The 12,768-nt window shown below is 39.6% G+C and overlaps 1 long non-coding RNA gene and 1 pseudogene across 1 annotated transcript; both read left to right on the top strand.

Annotated features, from left to right (window-relative positions):
* The first annotated feature begins 324 nt into the window (after positions 1-324).
* LOC143440696 (uncharacterized) lies at positions 325-2,202 on the top strand. Its single transcript, XR_013108180.1, has 2 exons — positions 325-439; positions 2,052-2,202. It is a non-coding gene; the product is annotated as an uncharacterized LOC143440696 (long non-coding RNA).
* Positions 2,203-12,036: 9,834 nt separating this feature from the next.
* On the top strand, positions 12,037-12,170 carry LOC143441063 (small nucleolar RNA SNORA48; annotated as a pseudogene).
* The last annotated feature ends 598 nt before the right edge of the window (positions 12,171-12,768 follow it).

The raw sequence follows: 12,768 nt of genomic DNA, 5'->3' as shown, positions 1-12,768 counted from the left end.
AGAAATCAGAAAGAATCCATCTCACTAGAGAGATATAATCACAGGGGGAAAGAACTTGGGGAAATACTTTTACCTTCAGGCAGACAAGTTATGTTCCTTGTATGCCCAATTAATTGCTTCTCTGCTCTATGAGTGCTCGGGAAGGCAGCCTCTGGGGTGATTCACGGTGGCACATGCATCCCTGCACCATCTCTTTTGCTTGAGTATGGGGGGTTGGGGGGGACATAGTAGCTTGCTTTGACACATGGAAGAAAGCAAAAAAAAAATGTGTCTACCTACTACATAAGGTTAGAAAGACTGATGTTCATGAATTCTGCCTCCTCAGCTCAATTCCCATGAGGGAAGCCACCTTCCAGCCAGTGAGATCAGCTGCTGACAGGTCCAGGTAGCAACCAATCAATACTTTGATATCAAGGCCACATGGTCTTCCAACAGCTGGGTAAGCAACCCTGACCATGAACCCCAATCCACTTTTCCACCGAAAAGGATTGTCCCAGCAAGCTGACACTGGTTGGCCATAAGAGGTCCAGACACACCTGTTAAGTTCCATAAAAGTCATTGGCTGTTCTAAGTTATGGCTTTTGTGTTGATTTGCTATACAGCAATGGTACCAGAGCATCAGTGCAGTCATAGATCTCAGTAACAGACATGGGGGATGTATGGGAAAATGACTTCACTTCAATCACAAACTACAATCCCTTAGTCCCATCCGACAGATGTTGAGAAGTGCCTTGAAGATGCTGAACAGAGTAAACAGCAAGGTTCTTAAACGCTTGTCACCAGACTTAAGGAGAGGTTCACTGGGCTTCCCAGGTGCCTGGGTTCAGTTCCTGGGTTTGCCTTATAGATTGCTAACTTCTACTCTTTGTCTCAGTCGTATCATTGGCATTTCCTGGTTTCTTAGCATCAACCCTGGCTGACCCCTAGCAGTCTACCTCTTGGACAATAAAAGAAACCCAGTGTTGCCATCATAGAGCCTCCGTGGGAGCAAATACTCCTTGGTTTCTGCCTTACCTACATTCTCATCAAATATTCTCTAGTGTTACCTCATTACCCAGTCCCTGCAGAGAAAGCAAGCCACTTTCAATGGGTTACAAAAGAAAACAGTGTCATAATTCCCAATAAGTCTGAAGCAATTTGAGTATTGTCTGTTTCCAAGGGGAAGGTTTTGCTCCTTGAGGATGAAAAACTTAAATCAATCGTAAGCCATATAATAATATGTTTACTTTTGGCTTCAGACTAATACAGTATTTTGTTCTAGAATGAATTGAGGTGTTCCTAAATAAAAAGTTTGCCATAATCTCCCTCACAAAATAATTTTGCAACATACATTCATTGAGAAGGTATGAAAGGTAGGATAGTAGTTTGAATTTTGTGAGGAGGCATAGAAAAATAAAAATAGAAAAGTTAGGGGTGATATCTCTAGTTCCCTCACTCCCATGAAATAGCTTTTCTTTCTTCTCACAAAATCCTTTAATCTATGAATAAAAAAAAATAACTGAAAGAAATAGGCTACATTATATCAGGCTTACCTTCGCTCGTCCGACTAGGAAAAATTATTTTTGGCTTCTTTTAAAACTACTAACTTCTCCATTGGGAAATCCTTGATCAGATCAGTGGTTAGCTGTGAGCATAGAGAGAAGACTGAAGGAGCAGAAAGAGTTTGTGGCCCCATGAGGAGAGCAACAATACCAACCAACCAGAGCTCCCCAAGGTCTAAACCACCAGCCTGGGAGCACATAGGGAGGGACCCATGACTCCATCTGTACATGAAGGGGAGGATGGCCTTGTCGGGCATAGGTGGGAGAGGAGATTCTTGGTCCCATGAAGGCTAAACACCGAGTGGGGTGGGGAATTCGAGGGTGGGGAGGTGGGAGTGGGGGGGTAGGTGGGGGCACATCCTCACAGAAGCATGAGGAGGGGAAATGGGATAGGAGATTCCTGGGTGGTGGGGGAAGGGGGTTAGGGGATAAAATCTGAAATGTAAATATAATATTCAATAAAAAAAACTACTAACATACCGATCTAATTGAGTGTATCCATACATGCAGGAAACATGATGCCACACACCTTAAATATATTCTGCGGAGATCAAATCCAAATTCCTGCACCTGATGGACAAGCTCTGTGCACTGGGATGCACCCCTAGCCACAGTTCTGTATATTTAGGTAAATAAAACAAATAAAGAATTAAACTGAGAATGTGTGTGCATGGTGGTTCCAGAGGTGAGCCCTGTGGCTTCACATCTGGTGTTACAATGTGAAGGGGTGAAATCAGACAGTACAGAAAGGGGAAAATATCTTCCCTGCAGTTTCCAATATGCTCCTTTTCATTTTCTATTTCCTGAGAGGTTATATGTCCTGCATTGTTTCCTAGAAATATGACAGTATCTGAAACTTCCCATTGGACCTATGGGAAGACAGCTTTTTGGAGTTGTTACTCCATTTTATTAATGTATCTTCACTAATATTTAATATATCTACAAACACACTTTTTTTGTTTCAAAGGAAGAAACCAGAGACATAAATGTGAAGTATTAGGCTAGTTACTGGTAAGTAAGATATTGGATATGAAAGGAAGCAGTTGTTCTATGTCATAACAGGTAACTAAATAGATTCTATGAATGACAAATGACTTTTTAATCAATACTATTAAAACCTCTAGGTTCTCTTGAGACTTTCTCACAGATGAATAGGTACATCAATGTGCTCATATCTTTTGAATATGAATAAATATATGTTACATATGTGTATATACACCATGTAGCAATATATATTTTAAAAGAAGTTATTATATGAAATCCAAATAAAATATGACACTTTTCTCAAAAAATTACTAACATTCATATTTTGTATAAATTCAAACTTTTTTAAATAGTTAAGGATTTTATTAGAAAACATTTATTCTCTGGTTCTAGAATGTGTATATATATGTGTGTACACACACATACACACACACATCTTACTCTTAGACTTAAGATGAGCGTGCTTTAAAGAAATATTCTGACAGATACATGATGGTTTAAGGCTTTGTTACCTGACCTTCAATGTTCAAGAAAGGCAGTCATTTGGGAGCAAGCTTTTTATGCTTTTGGTTCACTGCTGAATTTTCAGAGCCTGGGAGAGTAAATGCAGGGCACAAAGTAGGTGGCCAGTACACATGACTATCAAGAGTAACTGTTTTTGAAGACGCGCCCTTTGACATATGACTGTCAGAACTCCTTCCATCCCACCACAGTGAACGCAAATTAGATTTGTTTTTCCTGTCAAGATTGTGATCTCAGCATCTGAGTCTAGAAGAGGAATCATCTTCTGCTGTAAACAGATACGAAAGATGAAAGTGTTCTCAAAGATCTGAACTTAGAAGGAAGTGTGCAGGACAGCCTTCCAACCCATTATTTACCTTGATCTTGTGCATGAGTTTCTGATTGTCTTAGAGCCCTAAGCACCTACAAAAGAAGGCCTTGATCAAATTCAGAAAAAGGAAAGGCAGCCAAAGCCTAGGGTTAAAACCCGAGCTTGCTCATGCTTACAACAGTTGGATGCAGCCTGCTGTGCAGGTGAAGACAGCCAGCAGGGACCAGTAAGGATTCCTTCAGTTGTTGGCTCTGACCTGGATTTCTTTTCTGTCTTTATTTCTTTTCTCTTTCTGACCTCTAATCTCAGAGCTATCTCAGAAAACAGGAACCTGTTGGGCAGGCTTTCTTCACACACACACACACACACACACACACAGAGAGAGAGAGAGAGAGAGAGAGAGAGAGAGAGAGAGAGAGAGAGAGAGAGAGAGAGAGAGTTTTACTTCTGCATCTACTTTTTTTGGAAATAAGGGGGCAGATTCTGGAAATAACAAAGCAAAAACTCACTGAAATCAGAAATGTCTTTGGTAAACACTGCTTTGAATCTATGTCTGAAGTTGGTCCACATTTGAGTAATAATATATCTTTCTTCTCTTCTATAACCATATCGAAGTCCCAAACACAAAGAATTCCCGTACTGTGAAAAGAAAGTTTCATATATTTATTTAACAGTTCAAACATATTATCTCATTTTTAACTTCTCCAACAATTCTGGACACTTAAAACCTTGTACAAGTAAAGAAAATATTCTTCCTGCCCCCTACCGAAACCTACGTATTTCTCTCATATTTTATTGGGGCAAAATTACATGTTGAAAATCACATCTGATTTTCATTGAAATTTCTTCAGCAGTTAGATGTGGCTATGAGCTAGAGGATGTGTTTTCTTTGAATTGTGTAGCTCTTCTATTCATTTCTTTATGCTCTTTTTTTTTTCCTAAACCATATGTTTTTGTATTATATTAATGAAAATGTGGGCTCCCTTGCTGGGGGGATTAGGCTTGAGGGAACTTGCATGTGTAGCAAGGGGGAAAGCCTGCTGTATTCATCTCTCTATTGTACACATTTCTTGGAGAGAAGAGCATCGTTCATAAATTGTTTCTGTCATAATGGGAACATACTTTATCACCTGCTGTCATGTGTGTAAAAACAGTGAGATCTATGTTATCAGAAACTGAAGAAGTAAACAAGTTATTATACCTTAAGCAATAAAGCACAGGACTTACTTCTACATTCCCCAGATACAAAATATTTGTTGTAACCCACTAGGTGCTGAGACATGAGGGCAACAGTTACCCAAGATGAACTGCCTCTGGATCTTCTGGAGGGCTGCAACTTTAAGCTCTTAAAAATCACTCCTGTAGCTCTTTGGGTCTCTTCTTCCTAACTTTTCCTATTCTTAGCTCTAGAGTCTGAGGTGACTTGAGGAGAGAAGTAACAGAGAAAAAGGATAATTCCATTCTTTCTAAAATGCAGTCTGCTCCAAGCCTAACCATATCACCCCTTGCTTTCTTCTCCTGGACAGTCAGTTCACTCTGCACTCTCTCCGGGAAAAGAGAAGAAAATCTTTACACAAGGATATTTGACCCTTGCTTTCCAGATGACATTAGAAATGAAACCAGATGTTCTTTCCTACTGGCTCAGCCAGCCCCTCTCACATAGAGAAGTTTACCTGAGCAGTATAGAGCCATGTATCCCTCAATAAAAAGAAAAAGTAGGAAAGCACATAAGATGAAATTTAATTACCTCCTTCTTTGCCTAAGCAAGAAAAGAGAGGGTTTGAGCCACATCATGTGGAATGGTAAAATACTTTTCTGGGGCAGGTGAGACAAACTCTCTTCCCCTGAACCAGCAATGTTGCTTGTCCTTCGCTGGTAGTGATGGTTATCCAGCAAGCTCTTCCAGGTAGCTGTGGGATTCTCAGTACAATGAATCTGAGATCTGAGATACAGATACAGATACAGATACAGATACAGATACAGATACAGATACAGATACAGATACAGATACAAAGATCCTGAGATCTGAGATACAGATTATAGATATACGTATACATTCGAGTATATGCTTGCACACACACACACACACATATACATACACACACAATCAATTTCTTGACTCCATAAAATCAATGTCTCGTACAGCATCCTCTCACACACCTATGGCATCACACAATGCTGTGCTGTGTTAGCTGTCTACATGGTCTCCTGCACTGTGAGTCCCAGGAGGGCAGGACCTCCATTCTAGTCCCTTGTGAGTATCAGCATCTAGCTCAGTGCCTGAAGCATGCTGGATGATGGAGAAGAAAGTATTAGCTGCACATTTATTTTCAATAAAGGCTGTCATGGCTCGTAAAATGAAGATACCGGAGTGAGTGACCTCAGTGTTTCCCAATTAAATTCCTTTTACCAAGTCAGCCACACATTTCTTGGAAACAAAAAAGGTTACCTAAATCTATAGGTTCATTTTGGTTATTCATAGGTTGTCTAAATCTATAGGTTATGTGTAAGTTAAATCTATAGCAAGGTTTATTTATTTACTTGCTGGCAGGTGCATTGTGTAATGCAGTTTCTTTGTAAATGGCTTTAACACAAACAAGTGGAAAAAACAGTAAATTTTCTGGTTTAAATTCTAGGAATATCAACATGGATACACTACCATTGATTTGTTGCTAACACCACTGTACACCTTACCTGACGAATATCAAGTGATTTAACAACAGGAGGCTAACACAGGATTGCAAGAAATAATATTCTTTTTACGACGGTGTCCATGTTTTTGATATTATTAATCTAAATTTAACTTGAAACAACATAATATTCTCTCTGATCCGCTTACATTTAGATCTAAAAGAAGAAAACATGAAAAATAAAGTATAAAAAATCTGTACTCATGGTTTTGGTTATTTTGTTAATCTAAAAGACAAATTAGCACTTGGGGCTTGATTAAATAAATAATGTCTTTCTTCTTAATTCACAAAGGTTAATCAGTCTAAAAACTTTTGCTCTTCAAAGTAAAATTTTTGACTGATTTAGAAATGCAAAACAAAAACAAAACCTTAAAGTCAGGAGCACTTGTTTGACCATGGGCCCCTCTGCCATCTTTTTTTCTTTCTTTTCTTTAAACAAAGTAGTTTTAATTGGTCTTTCGTTGGATTTTTCAGAGCTATTGATTTCCACATAATCAGTGAATTGGAATACAGATTTATGACTTTAACTACAGGCTTGTAATTAAGTCAGAAACACACCCAGAAAGATCTGTAGACTGACAGTGACTAAGAGCGTGGCAGGTTGCACTTCAAAGATGCTTTATGTAGGCTCCTCTGGACAAATTTCTCAACCTCTCTAATCTTAGTTTGGAAGTATAAAATGAAGGAAACACCGGGTGCCTTCAATTCTGAGGCAGTCTCCATTAGAAAACATACCACTAATTTATATGCAACTTAAAGGCATGATTTGATGACATGGCATGGTTTGTTAGATGCCTCCAAATTTTGGAAAGATTAGGATGGGAGTGAGGAGGGGCATCATACCTGAAATACAGTACAGATCCACAAAGTATAAGGTTGCAGAGACTGCGTGAGTGAGTGATGCCATGCAATGCAAGTACTTGATGACGATGAACTATTTTTTTTGGGGGGGGGGGGTGTTTGTTTTTGAGACAGGGTCTTTCTACATAGCCCTGGCTATCCTGAAACTCATTATGCTCATTATGGGCAGATTGGCCTCAGACTCACTAAGATCCATTTGCCTCTGCCTCAAAAATGCTGGGATTAAAGGTGTGTGCACTTTAAGCATGTCTGGCTTACTATACACTATTTTATTTTGTTCTTTTGAATATTACTTCAGGAAAGACTCACGTTTGAAATGGAGTCAAAGTACACTACCAGGGGCGGGGTCTAAGACTGAGCAAGCTGCAGAGAATGGAGACTGGGCTATCTCCAGCCTCTGAGTTCCTCTGCAGCCATACACACATCTGGTTGCTGATGGTTAGAGCAACAGTAATTAAGTTTAACTGTAAGGTGGTGCTTGCACTAAAGTTAAGCCAGTGTCGATGCCTTCAGTAAAATATGGTTTGCTCTCTTCCTCCTCATCATCATCCTCTTCTTTCTTCTCTTCTTCCTTCTTCTCTCTCATCTTTTCTTTAAGCCTGATATTAAATACCCATAATGGTGACAGTAATCAAGTTCTAAAAATTTCTGTGACATCTACAGAGACTCAAAATTATTCAGGAATGAAACTATGAATAAGAAATTGAAATTAGTCTCAGTAAAAGAATTATAACTAGGTAATCACAAGAGAAAATAAAACAAACTCCATATTCTTACCCTCTACAATTATATGTTTAAGTAAAATAGAATTACTCTCTGAATGAATATAGTTAGTTTTCTTGCATAATTTGTACTTATTCTTTAAAAAGAAAACACTATACTATTCAAAGTATATATTAATAAAAGGGAATCTACTATGGTTACTTCATTTTAGCTAAATATAAAATACTAGCTATTACCTTGCATGCAGTAATTTTTAAAAATAGAGATAGATAGAGATAGATATGAAAACTAGATACAAATACACTGAGTCACTGATCAGTGAGGTAAACATGGATATAATATAAATATATATGTGATATATATATATTTATATATATATATATCACATCCTGAGTTTGACTTCTTAGTTGCATTATTTGATTTTTTTTTTTTGAGTTTTGTATCTTACACAGAGTTTTTAATGTACTGAAAATTCACAAGAGTTTAAAATGAGAAAGAATTTATTTATCTGAATAACTGACCCAAGGCCACATTTATAGAAGTGTTCCTGTCATGTTTTACCCAGAAATATTCTCAGACTTTAAAATTTGGTGTTACCAGGACAAAGAAAGCTTATTCCAATGAAGAGGGGTCTCCTTTCTATAGTCAGTGTTAAAACTGGTGTGTGTCTAGGATTGTGAGAGACCTGGCTCAGGTAAGGAAATCACAGCTCTTTGCAGTGGGGTTTTTGAAATGGCCTTTCTATCTAGAGAATATCAGAAAAGGCCACACAGAGCCTTTTTTTTCTTTAAGCCACCTAGGATGCAGGCAGGGAGGACTCTTGGAAAGCCCCTCGGACTCACCTGCACCACCAGGGTGAAACATAGTGGGCTCTTGCAATTACAGACAGTGTCCATTGCATCGGCCCTCGCAACAATCTCTGGCACCTACCACATCTGACATGGATCTTTCCACAAGTGCCAGAGAGGGTCTGGCCTGGAGAGCCCGCATCGCTTTGCAGATTGCTGTAGAGTGTTACAAGCTGTGGTGTGATCCTGTCATTCACAGAGGCTGGCCATGTTTCTCCAGCAGCAGGAACAGGCACACCTGGATGTTCACACTTACCGAATTAAAAACAAAAAACAAACAAAAAAAAAAAACAAACAAAACAAAATCAAAAAAACAAAAAACAACAACAACAACAACAAAAAACAATCCAGGTTACGCCATGAAAACTAGATACAAATACACTGAGCTGATCTGTGAGGTAAACATTCTGACAGGAATACACAAATGGCGTGTTCTAGGCTCAAATAAAAAATAGGTACCGTGTTTTTAATCCACCATAAGTTCTGTGGATAATTTAGCTAACTGCAGAAACTAGAAAGTTTTATAAAACTGCTTTTAGGGTTCTTTCCACATCTTAAAAAACTTCAGTGTTCAGCAACCTAAATATTCATTTTGACAGAAAAGAAATTGTTTAAGTAGAAACACAGTAAAATCACTATTTTTTTTTTAATTTTCTGTGGTGCAGATTCTCAAAGCTAGCACCATGAACAATTAGCTCTACCACTGACCTATATATTTCTAGATCTAAAATATAAATTTTAAATGGTATTTTTTTTCTGTTTCAATTTTTTTTCTTTTTTCTTTTCTTATTTTTTTTTTAAAGTTCCTTGGAACAGAGATGCACTTAACATGTGGTAAAAATTATATATTCAAACTGTCACTCACAAATTTGCTTGGGGCTTCCTCCTTTTATATCCTGGTCGTTTTGAAAACTTATAGATTATGGTCATCTGAATCTCCTTAGATTTAAATGAGGAAAATACCAATGCTTCATGCAAAGCAGACACACCCCTCCCTTCCACAGACCACATGGATTTAGAGAGAAAACATACATCCAGGTCTTCTAAGAACTCTTTGGATATTATTTGGATACACTTTCAAAAATTCTTTGAAATCTTTGTGTTTTTGAACTGACTTTCCCCTCTTACTGCCACACAATTAACTCGCTACTACTTACAAATACAGAGAGTGTCAACTCTGCGAATATCACTGCACAAGCTGAGCGGCACTTCAGGATGGCAAGGTTTTCTTGCTTGGACCCTCATTCAGCTCCGTATTCTCTAATTTGTGTGACTTCCATATTTATCTGTCTTTTCTCTTACTGGTGCTTTTCTGACTCTGCCGTTCGTCTCTGGGAATGCTAATGGTGTCGGTCCAGCCCCTGGGCCATTGTGATGAGCCCTCTTTGACACACTTTTACATCAGCTCTCAATTAAATGCGAGGGAATACCATATTCTTGGTGCGGTCCGGCACTTCTGCACACTTGCTAAAGCCTTCCTCATCTATGCTCTGTCATTCTATTTACCGTCACTCGGTAGTTTTAAATTTTATATTTTCTCAGAGTTCCTGTTTACCTTCGGCTTTCTCAATATTTACTAAGCTTTGCTTTCTCTGAAATGCAAGCGTATTTATTTTAGTTCCTTCAGGGTAGCATGCTGGGTGACTCTCCATGTCTTAAACTGCCTTCCCGTGCCATCTCACTGCCTCAGCTCCTTCATCTTTCTTTATCGTATCTTATCCAGTGGAGGCGAATCACCCACTTCATCCTGTACTTTCCCCTGATTCAGATGGGAGCAGCTACAACTCTAATGTCCCTGTAAAGTGAAGGTCTGACCTTTGGTCTTCACATTTCCTGTGAGGAAAAGGTGTCAAGATGCTTTGCAACTTGTCTGCCCTAACTCTCCTGGTGACCAAACTCTTTTCAATGTCATATACCTCATTCCATAAAACTAAAAATGAGCTTGTGTTTTTGTGTTTATAACAACATACGTATAGGTAAGTGTGACAAAGGAATAGAGAAAGAAAGAAATGCGTAGCTCCATGGAAACAAGAACTCCCTCTGATTGTAGGCATACTTCCTGCTTGCAGTTTTTTGTAAACAAATGCGTTGTGGTTGGATGGCTTTTCGTTATCATCCTTGTCCTTCCTCCACATTCTCTTCCTATTCCTACATCAGGATGCCCTCCTTGTTCATTTGGTACCTCAGTTTTTTAACATTCTGAGCTTGCTCTACCAAGCAGCTTTTTATGCTTAAGCAATAAATCTCTGTCCTGAGTCCTACCTAAATAGAGAGTCTACAGCCATGGCCATGGAAGAGAACATCTATACCATCATAAACCAGTCCCTCTTTGTCATCTGCCCGCTTTGGCAGTGTGGAGAATGATAGATTTCAAGTCAGAATGAGCACTCCCCACAGAAAATGCACCAAGGAGATTAAAGTTCCGAGAACTTGAACTCGTGTCTCTCAGTTCCATCCTGAATGAATGTGGGTGGATAACTTCGTATCCCTTGCATGATGTTTGAGCATCCTCATTGTGAGTTAGCTCAAATAACCTACTATGTGTGGAAAGGTCTTGTGAGGCAAAACTATAAATGTCGGTTTCTGAGAGCAACATGGAGCGCTAGATGCCTGGGAGAGGGGAAAGAACAAGGTGGGATCTAGAATCAGAAAGGAAGGAAGCAAAAGACCCACTTCCATATCCTCTAAAATCTTCCACAGAGTTCCCTCAGCTTTCACCCCCTAACGTTGTTGATGGCATTAGCTTCAGAGAGCCTGACCCACTGAAAGCTTCCAAAGTTCCAAGTTCAGGTAAACCTCTATAGGGGGACCATGGTGGAAAGTAGCTGTGCAAATCCATACCCCACTTCTCAGGGTGGGCTTGAGGCTAAATACCCTTTGCAGGGAGGAGTGTCTGGGAAGGAAAGCTTATTGGCTAAGCCCTCTAGGCCTTTAGGTACCTCATTAAGATGGAGATCTGTCTTGAGCCTACATGAACACAGGTCAAGTCCTCTACATGTGTAGGGGCTTGGGGAGTTGCCCTTATGTGACTGATGGCGACAAATCTATGGGGGGCTGTGGCTAGTGACAGGGGTCTGATGCCCAGGAACAGGCAAAGTGCCTATTGTACCTTCAGAGTCTCTGGGGCTTCAAGCCTTAGCTCAACCAGGGACCAAGCTACCTTTCACTATCCCACAGTGTTGAATGTGTGTTCTTTAGAGTCCTTACATAAGCGAGATCATGTGGTGCTCATCTTTTTCTGGGTGGCTTTTCTCACTTAACATAGTGTCATTAGGGTTCATCTACAAGGTCTCCTCTGATACATGTCTCATTCAGGGTTATATTTTCCTAACCAAATCCACCCAAAACTTACTAATCTGATTGATGATAATTTTGTAGCATTTGTTTAGCCTTCTTTGGCAACTCTCGAATTTCTAACTACTCTGAACTCGGAACATTTTTACCTGTGACCCATTTACAATAACAGAAATATGAAATCAAACCAGGAGTTCTCATCCTTTTCCAGAATTTTTCCCCAAACCTATCCTTTATTATGCTTCTCTTGAAAGTTACCTTGAACCCCCTGGCAGTGGGCAAAGTTGTTGGTGGTGTTCTTCTATCAGTCAGGGGCAGAGCAGATGGCAGTCCTTTGCTCATCTTAGCTTGATACTTTGCTTGGTGGTCAAAGCTATTTTATGCCCAGGACTCATAAAAATCAAATCAAATCAAATCAAATCTAGGCAGTGCAGCATGGAAGGAGAAAACAGACCCACAGACCTGCCCTCAGTTCATGACACAAGCAGGCCATAGACACCTGCTTGCCTGCACACCACACTATTAAAGTAACTTTTATTCACCTGAGATAACTGTTGTCTCTGAGGCTGACTGCTCCCATGTGTTAAGGTTAATGTTGACCTAGTCCCGGAAGCTTCTAGCCTCTGAACAATCTTATCTAGGCGTAGAATGTTTTCAGCCTCTGAGATTTACTGCTGAATAAGCTTACCCTTTTTTGTTCTTTCCAGTCTCTGGCTACCTGGTTCAACTCAGCTGTTCTGGCTCAAACTCCTCTCCAAGCTGACTGATTCAATCTGGCTTCTCTCGGTTTCTTACTGAATTGTTCTGCTTGGCCTCCTTCTAACTTTGGGAATTTGTTCTAAACATCTGTCTCCTCATTCTCTGGCATGTTCTACCTTTACCTGAGTCTAGGTTGTCTCTTCACCCTGTCTCTGTGAAACCGTCCCAGTAAAACTCTTTTTCCCCCTCTGCACTGCTCTCTAAGTAGCTTCCCTTTCCTGTCTCTTCTCATGAGA

This window comes from Arvicanthis niloticus, chromosome 30, assembly GCF_011762505.2.
Source record: "Arvicanthis niloticus isolate mArvNil1 chromosome 30, mArvNil1.pat.X, whole genome shotgun sequence".
NCBI lineage: Eukaryota > Metazoa > Chordata > Mammalia > Rodentia > Muridae > Arvicanthis > Arvicanthis niloticus.
Note: the sequence above shows the minus strand (reverse complement) of the source record. Positions and strands in the feature narration are given on the sequence as shown.